The sequence below is a fragment of the Thermobia domestica genome, chromosome 11, assembly GCF_964235325.1.
Source record: "Thermobia domestica chromosome 11, izTheDome1.hap1.1, whole genome shotgun sequence".
NCBI classification, from domain to species: Eukaryota; Metazoa; Arthropoda; class Insecta; order Zygentoma; family Lepismatidae; genus Thermobia; species Thermobia domestica.
In genome coordinates, this window is record NC_137464.1 from 235,269,446 (window position 1) to 235,286,058 (window position 16,613).

At 34.7% G+C, this 16,613-nt stretch overlaps 1 protein-coding gene across 1 annotated transcript in view; it reads right to left on the reverse strand.

Moving 5' to 3' along the window:
* Positions 1–16,613, reverse strand: part of LOC145663776 (innexin inx2-like) — a 34,348-nt gene that overhangs the window by 2,260 nt on the left and 15,475 nt on the right. The window lies entirely within an intron of this gene.

Below are 16,613 nucleotides of genomic sequence, written 5' to 3' on the forward strand. Positions count from 1 at the left end.
AACAAAATGTTTGAACTTGTTAATTAATGTTTGAAATCAAGCTTTATTAACTATTACGTAACTTGTATGATTCCCTTAAGCGCAGAAACCTTCGTCCACTATTTCTATTTACCACAACCGATCTTGAACAACTATTCCACTGCGAAGTGTTTGACTACCCCTGTATAGCCCGAATCTTGCTCTGAGCGATTTTCTCTCTTTTTACACCTAAATGCATTCCTATCCGGTAAAGATTTTGACAGTGATGAACAATTGCTAGTGGCTGTCATGTAGTGGTGCCACTTCTAAGTTATAGATTATTACGACCCTAGTATAGAAGTTCACCCCAGAATACGACAAGTGTCTGAATTCGGTGGTGGATATGTTTAAAAGTAGTGTCACCTGTGATTCTTCTGTGGTAATAGATATTGTAAGGTCGTTGTGTATCCTTTATGCTTATAGTCCTAAGGAAACATATTTTTTAGACTCTCCTTTGTATATATGTATGTATATAATACAAGTTTAAGTGATATTATTTAAAATATTATCGAATAAACTTGGATTTTGAACACGCCCTTAATGAAATTATGTATTTTTGTCTTGTTTCAAAATTCTAGACGGGATGAAACAGAACTTCTCGAGACGAGGAAGTAATATATTTTCGAGACGAGACATCATCTTGTAGGGACAAGACGAAACAGCCTTACGTTCATCCCGTGTGCATCCATAAATACTGATCACTCATGAGACCACTTGAATACTTAATTGAGTGAATCTTATCTTTGAATTTGGATACGCACATAAGGCAAACATTAACAATTCCGAATATTAAAATTAAACCACTATTGTGTATTTCTTAAAACAAATAATGAAAGAGTCAAACAACTATTAGTACCAGCATCTTTGCATTTTATTTAACCCCACGATATCACGATCGTAAAAACTAGATCTTTGGTCGCAAATTTGCATTACGCTCGCCTCATGTTTGTAGTAATCTTCTAACTATCACGTTTAATTTATAATTCTTACAGTTACAACGTTAAATATAAATGTAATTACGGATTTTAATTTAATATGGGTCTACCTAGAACATAAAAAGCGAAGAAACGAGAAGCAAATGTGCAAACGTTTTCATGTTTATTCATTGGCGCAAGTAGAATGGTTGTTAATTGCCAAATGACGTAAATATACAGACACTTACAGATACTGAAGTTATAATAAGGAATGCCATTATAAGAATCCTATCTTTCTCTCAGTCGTCGGAGACTTTTCACTTAAAATGAGAAAGGGTTGTTTTAACATAATAAAACATCAGTATTATTCTTGCGCTTTAAATATTCAGATGTCTCTATCTGGTAAAAGTGGAATTGTCATGAAATTGAGCTTAAAATGTGTTTTGGGTCTGAATAATTTTGTTTATTTTAACTTCACAAGATTATACATCGAGGCTAAAGAATATGCGATAGTGAGATAGGATGGTAGGATGAAGGAACTGATAGAAAATGAAAAAAATCGGAGAACACCTACGTTCATGCTGTTTGCCCTCCACAAAGTGCAGGACCCAATTATCAGAGATAGAAGTAACAAACAAACCATTATATTTTTCCGTAAGATTGATAATTTTAAAAATTCTTCTCATCGTGTTTATATGTTAATTTTGAATACTAACTACAGAATTACTTAAAGAATTTTACAGTAAATAAATTATAAAAGTATTTACCTTATTTTTAATATATATATATATATATATATATATATATATATATATATATATATATATATATAGAGAGAGAGAGAGAGAGAGAGAGAGAGAGAGAGAGAGAGTATCTCAAAAGTCCCCTGACATAGGGTAACTGTTATTAGGGTTACTATTCGGGTAAAAAGTGTGAGAGAATGGCGGGGTAGGATGTGCATAAATTTTGTAAAAGTATGATGAATGGGGGTACGATTGAAATGGAGGCTGACCATCGACATGTTAGCGTAAAAGACACTCACTTCATTCACTTCTGTTGTGTGTTCTGGGAAATTGCAATGTTGCATTTTAATTTCATATTGGACATAAAGAGTGTACAGCCCAAAACGGCTTGACAGATTAAAAAAAAACTCCTTCATTTTATATTGAAAAAGTCATATTTGGAGACGGTTTCCCCTCTTACATTTTATTGTAACTCTGATAATAAGAGTTACCTTATCTCAGGGGACTTTTGAGACACCTGTGCATATATAGTTTTAAGATCTCGATTTAAAAAGGACAGAAAAGTAAGTAGTATTATACGCACCAAAGTTTATTCAGGCTTAGGTTATTTTTTGCTAGGTTGTAATATTGCCATTATAAGTAAATGTGTTTTACTGTGTTATCTAATTCTTTTAAAACCAAAAGTATGTTCCCTTTTAACCTCCCATGCAAATGACAGATTGGATGAATCATATGTTATGCTAGGAAACAACAGAATGTTTTCATATATTCTTGGTTTTACCTTCAATGAATTTTTCATAAATTACTCCGTAATTTTGGCTTCAAGGAAAGTAGCAGGACAAAGGTATGTTTTGTTTTGGGGACACTCAAATTGGCAGTGAAATAATTAGCAAATCGCGTGAAGCAGATGGTTAATTACTGTAGTCTCTTTGTAGCTACGATATTCTCTCTAATTCTATCGATTATTTGATCGTTATAGATTAAAAATATATATTATGTATCATATTTGCGACTTAAAACTCCGTACTTTTTTGTCTTGTAGTTATTTTGTTTGTCTACAATGAAATTATCATATCCATACTGAGGGCCGTATTGCAACCCAGGGGCCTACCGGGAAAGTACTTTCTAAGGGACCCACTCACATGTACGTACTACTCCTTCCCCAACAATAAAAGGGAGTCCGGGAGTGTCACTCGGATCAAGTATGCTAAAACGTCTTAAAATGCAGATTTAATACTTTTTTAAAGACAGTAATTTCTCCCCTAACACTGACTCACCTGTCCAATCCCCCATTCTTCTCCTGTAACTATACAATCATCTGCACAATTTCCATTACTTCACATCTCCCCATAAAATAACAATGGCGAAAAACTTGCCATCAACCTCTCCTAGGCGCCCCTGGTGCATATATTAACAAATATATGAAGCATCAGAAGAAATTTATAATGTATAGAAATGCAACAATTCTCCATTGTCCTATATTAACAGTGACCAAGGGAGACCCAAAATTTAAAAAGTACAGAAATCATTTTCACCATAAAAGTTTCACCATAAACATGATATGAGTCACTCCTGTATAATTCATGGGCCCTTTTGAACTTGTTGAGAGAGGGCCCATCATGAAAGTTTTTGATGGGACCACTCTTGTATTTTCCCGCTCTAGGGTCTAAAATTGTCTTAACCCGGTCCTCTATATTTTCTATACGAAAAACAACGGTGCTGTAAAATGTAAATTCTTATTTACTTTCTAGTTATAGCATCATTTGAGATTTCTACTTAGCTAAATACTTTAATTTTAGCAAATTTATAGAACACAGTGGAAAATCAGAACCTTTCAAGGGTTGAATTACGAAAAAACTAAAAGGCTGTTTTCACAACATCATGGGCTGGCAACGTTGGTTTCGGACTCTATTGCCGGTTCTCGACGCATTATCGTCCACAGTTCCATAAACTTCCATATGAAACGAATGCGTAATGCGTGCCTTTTTTGTATATATACATCGCTACTACTTACGATACGAGGTGGAGGGCCCATTAAAAAATTCACCATCTAAGGCCCACCGGGAAATTGCCCGGATTCCAGCCTGGCCAGTACGGTCTGTCCATACGGTAATATTATCGTTCAATTTCCTATTGTGGAAAAATGCAAGAAAAAGAACAAGACTTAAAGGGAACTCGTAAGAATCTAGTGTCATTTTTATCGGGCTTAGTCTCTCACTGATCTGGAAGATGTCGGTGGGAGAATTTCGTACTATCAGCTAATTACACTGAGTAAAACACTGGTTAAAATTCAGTTGGATAAGTAATTAAAATACGTCTCCAATTAGGGGTATTTTCTCTCATTTTATCTAATCATGTAATAGTATATCACTAATTGATCATTTAAATTATCGAAAGGAAACCAGGAACATTCAAAAACCCACGGATACAGATTTTGTGTCCTTTGCTAATAATAATAATAATAATAATAATAATAATAATAATAATAATAATAATAATAATAATAATATAAATAATAATAATAATAATAAACTGTTTTTAATATAAAATACTAAAAAATATGGAATTTCAATTTCAACATAGAGAAAAGAGTACTATGGATTTACATTACAAGAGTACAATAGGCTTAAAAGATACAAAGGTACAACATTCTCTCCTGATATGGCAGAGAACAATCTCGTCCCGTATGATTAGCGTACGTGTATTCAGCGAATTCAATTCCCGATGGGAGCACGTGTAGTCAGTGCTGAACGGGACGATGAACACCAAAACAAACCACTAACAACAAGTGATAGTTTTTTTTTTTTTTTTTCGATTTCAATAGACATATAAGCGGGAAATGGAACCTAGTCTCTGGATGCTCAACTTACACCGGAAGACACATTCTTCCCATTTCTTATGTTTTCTTTAAGAAACCGTACTAAAACCAGAAATGAAATTGTTACAATTTCCGGTTTCAATAGCAGAATTGAACCTCTGTCTCTCTACAATACTAGGTTCATATAGAAAAAAGAGTTTCTCGCTCTCTATTACCGTTTTTAGTTTATAGAGAAGATTTTCACCTTTTGATTCAATAAATTCATATGTGTCACGAAATCTAACAATTTTACCCTAAGTTAATGTTGCTCATGACACGTGAAATTTCTCATCTCATCCCAAAAACGAAACCAGAAGTGGGTGTAAATTTTAAACTTTGAGAAGAGAAGCAAAAAATGCACCAGTCTCGTGGCCAACAAACACAAGATCATCCAATTCTAAGATCTCAGACACTGTTTTAATGTAACATAACTCATACGATACAACTATAAATTGCTAAAGTTGTTGTATGAATATAATCACCGTTTAAATATATGCAAGCAATTACACAATGCTTGGATTAAATGTCGTTACATGATATCCTTCATGAACTTCTCGTAACGCGGAAGGATTGTGATAACTTCTGTATGATAGGGGAGACGAGAAAATCTTATATCTCATCTCGTCTTGGTAACTTTATCTACATAGATCGATATTGGAAGAGAATGTCGTACATTTCACTTTCAGTTAATAGAAGACTGTTCTTGAAACAATCAATCAATATAAAACATAGTTTGTATCTAACTTTTAAAATTTGTACTCCATAAAGATCAATATTAAGACAGGAAATTATAGATTCATGCACTAATAAACGGATTAGAGCCGAGATTACCGAAAATTCTGGAACACTAAATCTATATCAAGAAACTGTTTCCGCGTGATTACTACCATTTTTGCTTTATGAAGAACAAGGGTTAAACCCGAAGTTTCAGAGAATGACAAAGACTTCCAGCATTGTTAAGGTATATGGAAACCATTCTTGTTATGCTTAATCTGTATCAACAAAACATATTTCTTCATTCTTTTAGGTTTCCAAATTATGTTATGCATAAGTATCGGCAGTCTTATACAAGGGCGAGTCGACAAGTATCAGATCAAAAATGATAAAGCATATCGGGAAGCAGATTTCTCGCAATCGATTTAGCGTCCCAAGGAAAAGTTCCATGCCCTGCATTAACCCTCTATTCAAATAAGAGAAAGTGATAAAAATAATAAATTCCGGTTTCAGCGTTGATTGCCCTTAAAGAAAAGTGGTAATACATAGAGACAAGAGATCTTATGCTATGGATTCATTTTCTGAAGACAACATATCATCAGCAGTTACTACATTCCATCAAAACTGAAAATAGTTGACATTTATGTATTTCCTGTTTCAAAAGTTACTTTACAAAACACAAAAAGGAAATTATAAGAGATATTAAGAAGCGACTTTTACAATCGTGCCAAGGATAGACTCTATTTCCTACGTTAATAATCTGTTCAAACCGGAAGTGACACGAAACAGTTTTCTGAGACATGGATTCGATTCCCGGCGGGAGCTCCTGTGGTTCGGATTCCACGTTTCATATAGCGTCGCTGCTGGGCGGGACGTTAAGCTCGAAAAACAATTCAAATCAACCGTTTTCTGTATGAACTTTAATCACCATACAACAAAAACGGTAAGAGATAACGACAAGTTTTGCTTTCTATAAATTAAGAATCTTAAGAGAACACGCCATTACTATCCATAAGACTCTACCAAAACCATAAGTGATTGAAATTTAATGCTAATACTTATTTTCATACAACAAAAGCTGTGAAAACTGTTTTTGACATGGATTTAACGTCCCAAGAATGAGCTTTGTCTGGACTTCTATCCATCTGTTAAATTAGAGATGGTGAAAATCTAAGACTCTACGGTTACAGCATTTAGTAAGACTCATAATGGATAAAACAGAAATAGATAGCAATAAGCAATTTTCTTGATATGGCTTCAGTCCGCAAGAATATGTTTCACCTCTGATTGTATTCCTCTATTGTAGCTGGAAGTGATAGATATCAATTAACACTTGTAATTTCAATATTAATCTCTATAGAGCAAAAACAGAAGAGATAGCAAGTAGTGTTTATTTTTTGATATGTATTCAGCGTCCGAGGAACAATGTCTATCTTTGACCTTATTCATCTATTCTCAAAAGTAATTATAGATGTATTCTATCAACTCTGAGAATTGAATTTGCATAGGTTGGAAGTCTAGCATAGTTTCACACTGTGAAATGAAACTCAGTTGTTATCGTATAGTCCTACAGAATGAATGGAGTTGATTTGGAGTTTAGTGTCCCTTCCAGCAGCGAGGCTATATGAAACGGGACCTACTGATTAACGTGGAATCCAAACCACATGTGCATCCACCAGAAATGGAACCCAAGTCTCCCACGCCAAAGGCGCGTACCCTATACTAATATAGAAGTAACATTCAAGTCAGAGACTGATGATTTCTACCCCTTATTGATTAGATACTGCGACGTTAAACCAACAAGGCTAAAAAGTATGCTCCTGCCAAATTTAAGTTTACTCGAAGTCGAAGGTACAAAGCTTAACCCCCCCCCCTACTACCCAAGGACTGAGTCTATGCGTTTATAGAGTGCTTACTGCAAAGAAGCAATATTGCGTGCCCGAACTCCGGTAACTTCATACGACAATGATTCCAAGTTTGCATATGAGAAAATATTTGCATGGTCCAAATGCTTTGTGATTTTGGGTTTTCATGACACAATCCGAAACCTAGACTTATCTCAGAATCTCCCATCACCTTTAGTAAAGATTTGAAGCGCATTGCTCTCATCAGGAAACTAATGATCCCAAGTCATCTGCAACAATGATTATAACGGTGGCCACTTACACACCGTTGCGTGTGATGCATAAAAATGATAAATTAAGTAGCTATATATGTATTGCATTGAAGACTTAAGGTCGCTGGGGTAAAATTTAATATTGTTCAATTGAGCTAATTTTTCTTCATGTTTTCTTTTGGTATAATATGAATCCATTTTAGGGAGTGAAACCCAAAATACCTCGGAAGTTTAAAAGTGAGGATCACCCTAATATTTAGGGTTAAAAATTTATCTGATACACCCTTGTATCTTTCAAACTAACGAAAGAAGTTGAAATGTTGTAGCATGTAATTATTTGCAGGTTGACATTGTTTGGCATACTCTATGATATCACAAAGTTAGCAGTGTTTTAAAGCAATATAAAGAGTATATTTTTAAATGACACTACATTATGTTGTTACATATTTCAAATCTAGATATAAAAGGAAAGAATTGAATACCACACTTGTTATGCAGTATTGCAAACCAATGCAGCAACAGTATCACAAAACTCGAAAAACAATCACAAACTTACAACGGCATATCAAGATAAATTACCCACCCTATTTGTATAGGGTGGATAATTTATCTTAATACCCTTGTAAGGTTTAAACGAATATACAAAAAAACGCTGAAATTTTGTACCATGACAATATCGGAACACAAGATTAACAATGTTACCCATCGAGCATGAAGTGTTATTTCTTTCAAATGGTACAACGTCAGTTATTACATATTTCAATTCTATATTCAAGAGGAAAACACACTATAAAGTTAACTAAGAAAATTCTGTCGCTTTTTGTGAAGGTCAGTGTTCCATTTTCGCTCACACTGTGAGTTGAACGAATGGAAATAAGGCGAAAGTCAGTTGTTTTTGTAGGTATATCCAACATACTACCTGGTTGTGGCAGTTCAGTTGCACCCTAAATGTACTACCATGAGCAAAATAAATGACGCGTCTCTTTATTTTGAAGTTTTTCGAAAATATCTCCGTTTTCTTTATATGTTCGAAATTTCGGAAGGTTTCCCCAGCAGGACAGGTTAATAACAAACCCGTTTTTAATATTTGTGTTAGATATTAGCTTAAAATAAAGAAATTAGAAGCAAAAAGCATTAAATCGACAGAAATCTCGAGCATTATCAACTCTGCTAAAGTGGGAAATTTTCAAGAACACGAGGGAATTCTGCATTTCAACACGAAGCAGCGACATCTATGTCATTGAGAGGAATGTGGATTAAATCTACAAACTAAACTTTTAACGAATATTTCTAGTATGTCTTATTATATGCATTATCTGCAAACTCCAAATATATGAATATATGCTAAGTATTAACATAAAGATAGAGCAAATAGTGGAAATTATCTATGGAAAAGGACGAATTGGTAGGACGATCGTAATGAAATATCGTCTTTACCGGAACAGGCACAGTTGACGTAAAAAACAAATAGCTCAGTTAGTTAAAGCAACGAGTCTGTATGCTGAAGGTAGCGGGTTCGATCCCGTGGAAGTGCCGTTATCATTTTTATCACTACACTACGGTTATTTTTTTTATTTTTTTATTTGGGAAAGAATCAAATTGTAACGTATGTGTAAAACTCATGACGATACCAAAAAAAGAAAAAATGCTGTTGTCGCACTTGCATTAGCGTCCCTAATTTTGTTTGCAAACAGTTTCGTAATTATTTCCCCTGTGCTCACTGCTCACCATATGCTCGCTGGCGCATAACGAATGTTTTCCAGTAAATGTTAATTCTAATTTGGAGAATTTTATAGTTTCACAATGTTTCTCACTACATAGTCTTCTATCTACGTGTTTGGATATTTTGATAACAGATTTCCCTATTAAATGTTTAATTTTCTCTATAAATATTTGTCTTAAATTGAAATTGTTTTGAATTTACTACATAAGCAAAGTTGCCCGAAGGAGGGGAGCTCAAGTAATTGATATTCTACGTAAAAGCAACCTATTGTAGAATGATGATGCTTCTTACCTTCAGCACATAATCTTTACGTTAGAGAGTCAGACAGAGAAAAATCCTGGTCTTTCCTCCTCTATGACCACCCATCTTAAACCTCTACATATCATTGTTCGTCTCACAAAATATCGGTGCTCCAAAAACATTCAAATAATAATAATAATAATAATAATAATAATAATAATAATAATAATAATAATAATCCTGAATATGCCATCCTTACATAATGTAGGATATCTTAGTTTCCTAGTTTAAATCTTAAATATCTTAGTTTAAAATGCTTTCTTTAGTACTTATTTGAGCAACCATGTAGGAGGGGGTACGACTTTTTATTTTGCCCCTCTCATTTCAGTAGCCTTCCAACAGAAAGTAATTTTTGATAAGCAGGACAGACAAAATGAATAAGAAATATATTTACAGCATCCTCTCCCCTTTCATGATTGGAATATCACGTAATATTTTTTATTCTACGAAAGATGGCCCTGTGCGGTTAGGGGTAGGTAACTAAAAAAATACCTAATATATAGCGCCCCTTGATTGTAATATTACCGCTTCTTTATTTGTACGAGGGAGCCCCTACACAATCAAGGGTGACAAAAAGAATAGGAAGAGTGTCTATTGATTCCAGTGGTGGATCCAGCACGAACTCCTGGGGGAGGGGAGGGGAAGTGAAACATTCTTTTGATGATGTGAAGTTGTCACAAATTACCACTTAATTAAACTAAACAATAGTGGGGGGAATTGGAACCCAGTCAGTTTAAATTGATGTAAAAGTTTAATTTTTGGATTCATAATAAAGTTTTGGTTTCAAATGAGAATTAAAGTCCAAGTGGTCAATGATCAAATCTCGTGGGGCTCTTCAGTGTAGGCTAATACGGCCCCCTTATGAGAAAAGGCAAAATTATTAACATGTTTATAACTTTCGAATTTTTCGTCTATTTTAAAGAAATATTTTGCTTCGTATTAAAGTGTTGGTTCCAAATGACAAACTCAGTCCGAGTGGACAATGATCAAATCTCCGGGGGGGTCTTCAGTATAGGGAGCTACGGCTCCCTTATGGGAAAAGGCAAAAATATGAAAATGCTTATAACTTCCGAATTTTCCGTCTATTTTAAAGAAATTATTGGCTTCATATTAAAGTCTTGGCTTCAAATGACAATTTAAGTCCGTGTGGACAATGATCAAATCTCGGAGGGCTCTTCGGTGTAGGGTTTTCGGCTTCTTTATGGGACAAGATTCACGTAGTTGATATTGCAAAATTGTTTTGTATATATAAGTGGAAACTTGCACCATTTGGTTAATTTTACCTCTTATGTTTTGCAGATTCATATTCCAAGCAATAGTTACTTCGCAGAGCTAAAAGAAGGCACTTACTAGTTTCATTAAAATGAAATGTCTTTTATGAGAGGAGCAGACGAACGAACAGGCACCCAAACGTTGGTTGAGTCGTACGGTTGAAACTCGTTAAGCTCGCTTCAATTATTATTATTATTATTATTATTATTATTATTATTATTATTATTATTATTATTATTATTAATAATAATAATAATAATAAAGCATTGCAGGGACCTTTGGTGCAGGGGGTCCGTGGCTCGATTCCACTTCGTGCCAAATGAAATTTGAGGTGGACAAATACCGTGTGCATGGGTATGTGTTTTCTTAAGATTTTCTATTTTCCTCCCACTTTCTTCATTTCACCATTTCATTCATCATCATTCTCCCTTAGCGTAGGTGCATAATCGTCCAACGTTAAACTAGATATTGCAATTTCAATAATAATAATAATAAAAGTTAATTCAACTGAAAGGACTGTAATTTATGTGGACAGCAATTATCATAAATATGCAACCATTATAAAAACAATGCTTTGAGTAGAAAGATAATCCTTCCCAAGTGTTAACGAATGCGCACGAGATAAGAAATGTCTCGAGAAAGAGACAAGACGCGCTTTGTGACATCCAAGATAATACGAGGCAAATGTTTTGGACACGAGATAGCTTGTAAAATGTCTCGTCTTGTCTGGAATGTCTCGAAAACAAAAGTCTAAGTTTTAAAATTATTTTTCAAGATCTATTCTCTCAGAAGTAGTTCTCTGCCTTAAAATTAATAACGACATTTGTGATTTAAAAAAAGATAAACAATGCCTAAAGTCAATAGTTAACTTTTCGAAAAGAAGCTTCATTAAGGGTGAACCTGAAAGATGTCCACAAACTTCGGGAGGTGATTCGTGACATCAAAAGGAGACAAATGGTCCTCTTGCAGTTTTCGAATTCAGCTTTGTTGTCGAGATACAGGGTTGCCAACTGGTCGTGTTTGAGAAACTCACTGGGAATAAATTCAAGTCCAAGAATAAACTACTACTCATATATTTTTCAGGTCAATTGACTTATACCATGTTGTAAAGTCAAATATTTATTTATGAAGTGTGTACAAAATTCGCCAGGGTCTTTTCTGAGAAAATCGTCGAGAAAAAGTCACCTCCAAGAATAAACTACCCCTCGTAAATTTTTCTAAGAGAAATATCTGATACTGCAATATAGGGTTGTTAATTAAATATTGATTAATGAAAAATAAACAAAATTGTTAAAACCATTTTTGAGAAAATAGCGTTTTTCGATTTTCGGCTGTTTGTAAACCACACTTATTTTAGGTGGTAGGAAAAAATGGAAAAGCTTCTGTAAGAATACTAAGTAAACCCTAAGTTTAAAATTTGGTGTAGATAAGTTGAACGGTATGGCCTCTAGGCGAGTGCATATAAAAGTGTGCCGAACGGACGGACCGGAAGGACGGGTGTCGAAAAGTCACATTTTCGGTATGTAGACGCCATGAAACATGTAAATCCGTGAAAATCTGAATTTGATATTATTTTCACAATCACTATATTTTCTTCTCTCTTTTGTCGCTCGAAAAAGAAAAGCCTGAGTTTACCACAAAAAGCTAGGGAGTTTCTCAAAAAATATTCAATTACAGGGCCACCGCACTAAACTTTTTCAATTCAATTTCTTAACTGTGTTAGGCCGCAGTTGTTACTGAAGTGTGTATTTGGATAATACGAATAAAATTATCGTATTATTCAAATACATCGAATGTCAGATTATCGAATAAAAAACTTCGATTGAAGAAAATCCATACTACAAAACTAACTCACACTTTGAGCACATTTTCATTAGACATATAATAGACCAATTAATGTAATCATTGTTTATGAAATATGAAAAAAATCAAATGAGTCACTTTGGGAAAGTCGTTCAAAAAGAACACGTCAGGAGTAACCTACCTCTTGTGAATTGTTTCGAACAATGAGTTAAGATATACTTTTGGTTATTAATGAAATATTTATTTGCGAAATTTGAACAAAATCACCTGTCGTTCGAGAAAATTGTCGGGGAAAAAACCTTGACCCCAAAAATAAACTATCCGTTGTAATTGTTTTTCATAGAAATGACTTATACTAAAATGTAGGGTTATTAATGAAATACTTATTTATGAATTATCAATAAAATTGTCCGAGTAATTTTTGAGAAAATCATGAGGGAAAAATAACTCCCCGAAGAAACTATCTCTTGAGGATTCTTTCAGGGTAAGCGAGTTATTCCATATTACTAGGTTTTTAATGAAATATTTATTTCTGAGTACGAACAAAATTGCTTGACTCATTTTTGAGAAAACCGTGGAGGAAAAACACCCCCAAGAGTAAACTACCCCTCGCATATTTTTTTTTGGACAAACGAGTTTTGCCATATTGTTCGGTTATTAACGAAATATTTATTTTTGAAATATGAATAAACTCTTTTGAGTCGTTTTTGAGAAAATCGCTCAGACAACACTCCACCAAGAATAAACTACCCCTCGCATTTTTTTAGGACAAACGAGTTATGCCATATTGATAAGTTATTAATGAAATCTTTATTTATGAAATATGAACGAAAACATTTGAGTCCATTTTGAGAAAATCACTGAGAAAAAACTCACCCCCTTAGTATAAACTACCCCTTGTAGATTTTTCTCAGATAAATGCCTTATACCACAAAATAGGGTTGCTAATTAAATATTGATTTATAAAAAAAGAAAGAAAACAAGATCGTTAGAGCCAGTTATGAGAAAATATCTTTTTTTTTATTTTCATCGTACAGGAAACTACCCTTGTTTTGGGAGTAGGAGGGAAATAAAAAAAAACTATAGGAAATACTACGAAAATCTTAAACTAAAATTTGGTGCAGATAAGTTGAACATACCGTAAATTTTTCAACTAATTTACAGTATGTTCAAGTATGGCTTCTAGGCGAGGTATGGCTTCAGGTATGGCTTCTAGGCGAGTGCACAGAAAAGTGTAGCGAACGGACGGACGAACTAATGGACATGTATCGAAATATAACTTTTTCGGTGTTAGGGGCTATAATACGTGTAAATTCGTTGAAATCTCAAATTTGATTTTTTTTTCGAACACCATACTTTCTTCTCTCATTTGTCACTTCAAAGTAAAAGGAACTCAGAACTACAGATAAAAGACACCTACTTTTACACATAGACATTTATTGATTTAAAACTGTTTTAGTTTGTGTCATTTCACTTCCAATTGAAAGGTTTTACAATGATTAACGGCATACCAATGACGAGACGGAAGTTTTCAGGAAGTAAATGCATTCAGAAGTCTAGACTGCATTACAGCATGCTTTTATTTCTGCAATTGTTAACAGCTGTAATTTCGTCCAAACGCTACATGAAATAATTTTTGGTTGACGTCATTGTATTACTATTTTAGTATTGTTCTCTTCAGACTTGGTTGAAGTTTTGTCTTAACGGTTATACATTTTTTCTTTCTTATTTCATCGTTACACATAAGAACAAAATGTTATGGTGAGTGGATAGATTCGAACCTACGAACATTGAGTTTATATTCTTCCAACACTTTACCAATGGACCAAGCTTTGTCTTCAGGTTAACGCCCGGTTACAGGGTTTACTATGATTTAAATAAAATGGCTGACTGTTAGAATTCCCAGCTCACATATTTCGATAAATAATTTTCATTGCTTCGTAGATACGTAGAGCAATGTTTAGATACACATTTTAGGAGAGTGAATTTTGGTGTATATAATAATTTCATGCCAGCTAAAAGCTAGGTAAGTTTTGATAAAATGTTTCGTATGTAGTTCTCAATAATAAGCTTGCTGTTCGGAGCGAAGTTCCAAGGTTCAGCATTGCCTAGCAGTTTTTGCTATTAATATCCCTTCTAACAATATTGGCAGTGGACAAAAGTTAGCCCGTGTTGAAGCTTTTTGCTCCTAATTTAGTTATTTTACTTATTTAAGGAATATATTGAAAATTGTCAGCAGGCACGTATGCAGTAATTTATTTCGGGAGAAGTCCGACTTCAATATTAGGATAAATTATAATAAAATTTAAAAGATAATCCTTAAATTTAGGCTAAATTTACAGAGAAGTTGGGATTTCAGAGGGGAGTCCGGACCACCTGGACCCACCCCTAAATGCGTCCTTGTTTGTCAGTAACGTTTCCTCATTTTGAAACCCTCAAAAACTTCGGATATATAAAGGAAAACGAGTTATTTTCGATAAAATATCACTTCAGAAGACGCGACAGTTCTATTGCACATGGTGGTATCCCAAGTTCACAAGGGCAAGAATTCATTAATTTTGATTCTCTGTCATTGTGCTCTATCGAATGGTTAGGTTTGTAACATATTACTCCTACGAACAAGCATGACTGGCAGATAGGAATACTGAACACAACTCCAGAGAAATGCATGCTGAACTTAAGTTTATAGCTACGCTTTGGTGATTTGCCCTCAAGGTCAATCGAGTGGTAATTCAGTTCCGTCTCTGTTCTTAAGCCATGTTCGTATTACTTCGAACAGTTTTGATAATGAAAAGCATGCCTCTTAATATAACAGACTTCTTTCGCGTAAGAATTCGAAACTCAGTTGGTCAGAGCAACTAGTCTGTAAGAATTAGATTGTTAGTTAGTTAGGAGCCCAGTACGAGTAAGGGTTTTTATTACTATTGTTTTTATCTTTTTTATGTGAGGAAAAATCAAATTTTAACATCGCGATATCAAATGTATTTCTTAGGTAGCTTTGTCTTAGCTAAACTTTAAACATCAGTAACCGTCGAAATTATTTCACCAACTGATCACTTACTGAACATTTCAAACACGTCAAACCAGTGGCATAACATGAAGGTTAACCTCTCCTCCGCAGTCCTTAGTTATGCGTCCGTACTTTCAAGGGCGGACTAAGGGCCGGGCGACTGCCCGGGGCGCTAGAGAAAGAGGGGCACCAAAACGAGCCTCAAAAAGTAAATTTTATAATGTGCTTTCTACTGACGTTTTTGGTTTATATTCTTGTAAAGTAGTGGCAATTATATGATCTTTTTCCATTTCACTATGGAAGAAGAGAGTTTCATAGTACTAAGGGGGCTGTATCGAAAAATTGAGAGATGGCATGTAGAATAAAGAGTGCCGGGAATTATGTATTGTTTGTTTGTTTGCTTGAGTTTAGCGTTCCACGGTTATGCCTTAATGGGCAAGGGAGATGTGGATACTAATTATAGTGGAATCCGAACCACTTTTATCGTTCAACAGTAATCCACCGGGAATTGGACCCGGTACCACAGAAGGCAGGCGTGCTAGCCACTAGACCAGGGGGGGGGAGTTGGTATTGTTTATAGCGGGCCATATTCTTTCTGAACTTTTCCTAGGTAATGGATTTCTTTTTGAAAATGGGTTTAAAACAGGGGCGTCATTTAGGGAGGGCAGGGAGGGGCATTTGCCCCCCGTGAGTTTGAGATGTATATAGATTTTATCATTAGAATAGTAGTAAATCAGTGAAAAACGCGAAATTTTACTTATATCAAGAGGTCTTGCCCCCCCCCCCAAAGCAAAATCTGAAATGACGCTCCTGGTTTAAACTATTAAAAACACTATGATAAAATGTAAAATATAGGCTACTACTAGGGGAAGGGCGCCAAAAAGTCACTTTGCCCGTGTGAAAATTTGGCCTGCTCCGCCCCTGCGTACTTTCTGTATATTTTTTGGCCTTGCAGCTTGTGCGGTCCCCACGCCACATTGTTGCGGGGGCGCTATTTACGCCTACCCTTCGAACGTAATTCAATAACTGTTTAAGAAATTCTACCATCAGCGTGAAAACGGGAATATATTTTTCTAATAGTCCCATAGAACTTTCACTCAGAATGCCAGATGCAATTTTTCAGAGTGGGCTCTGGCTAAGTAG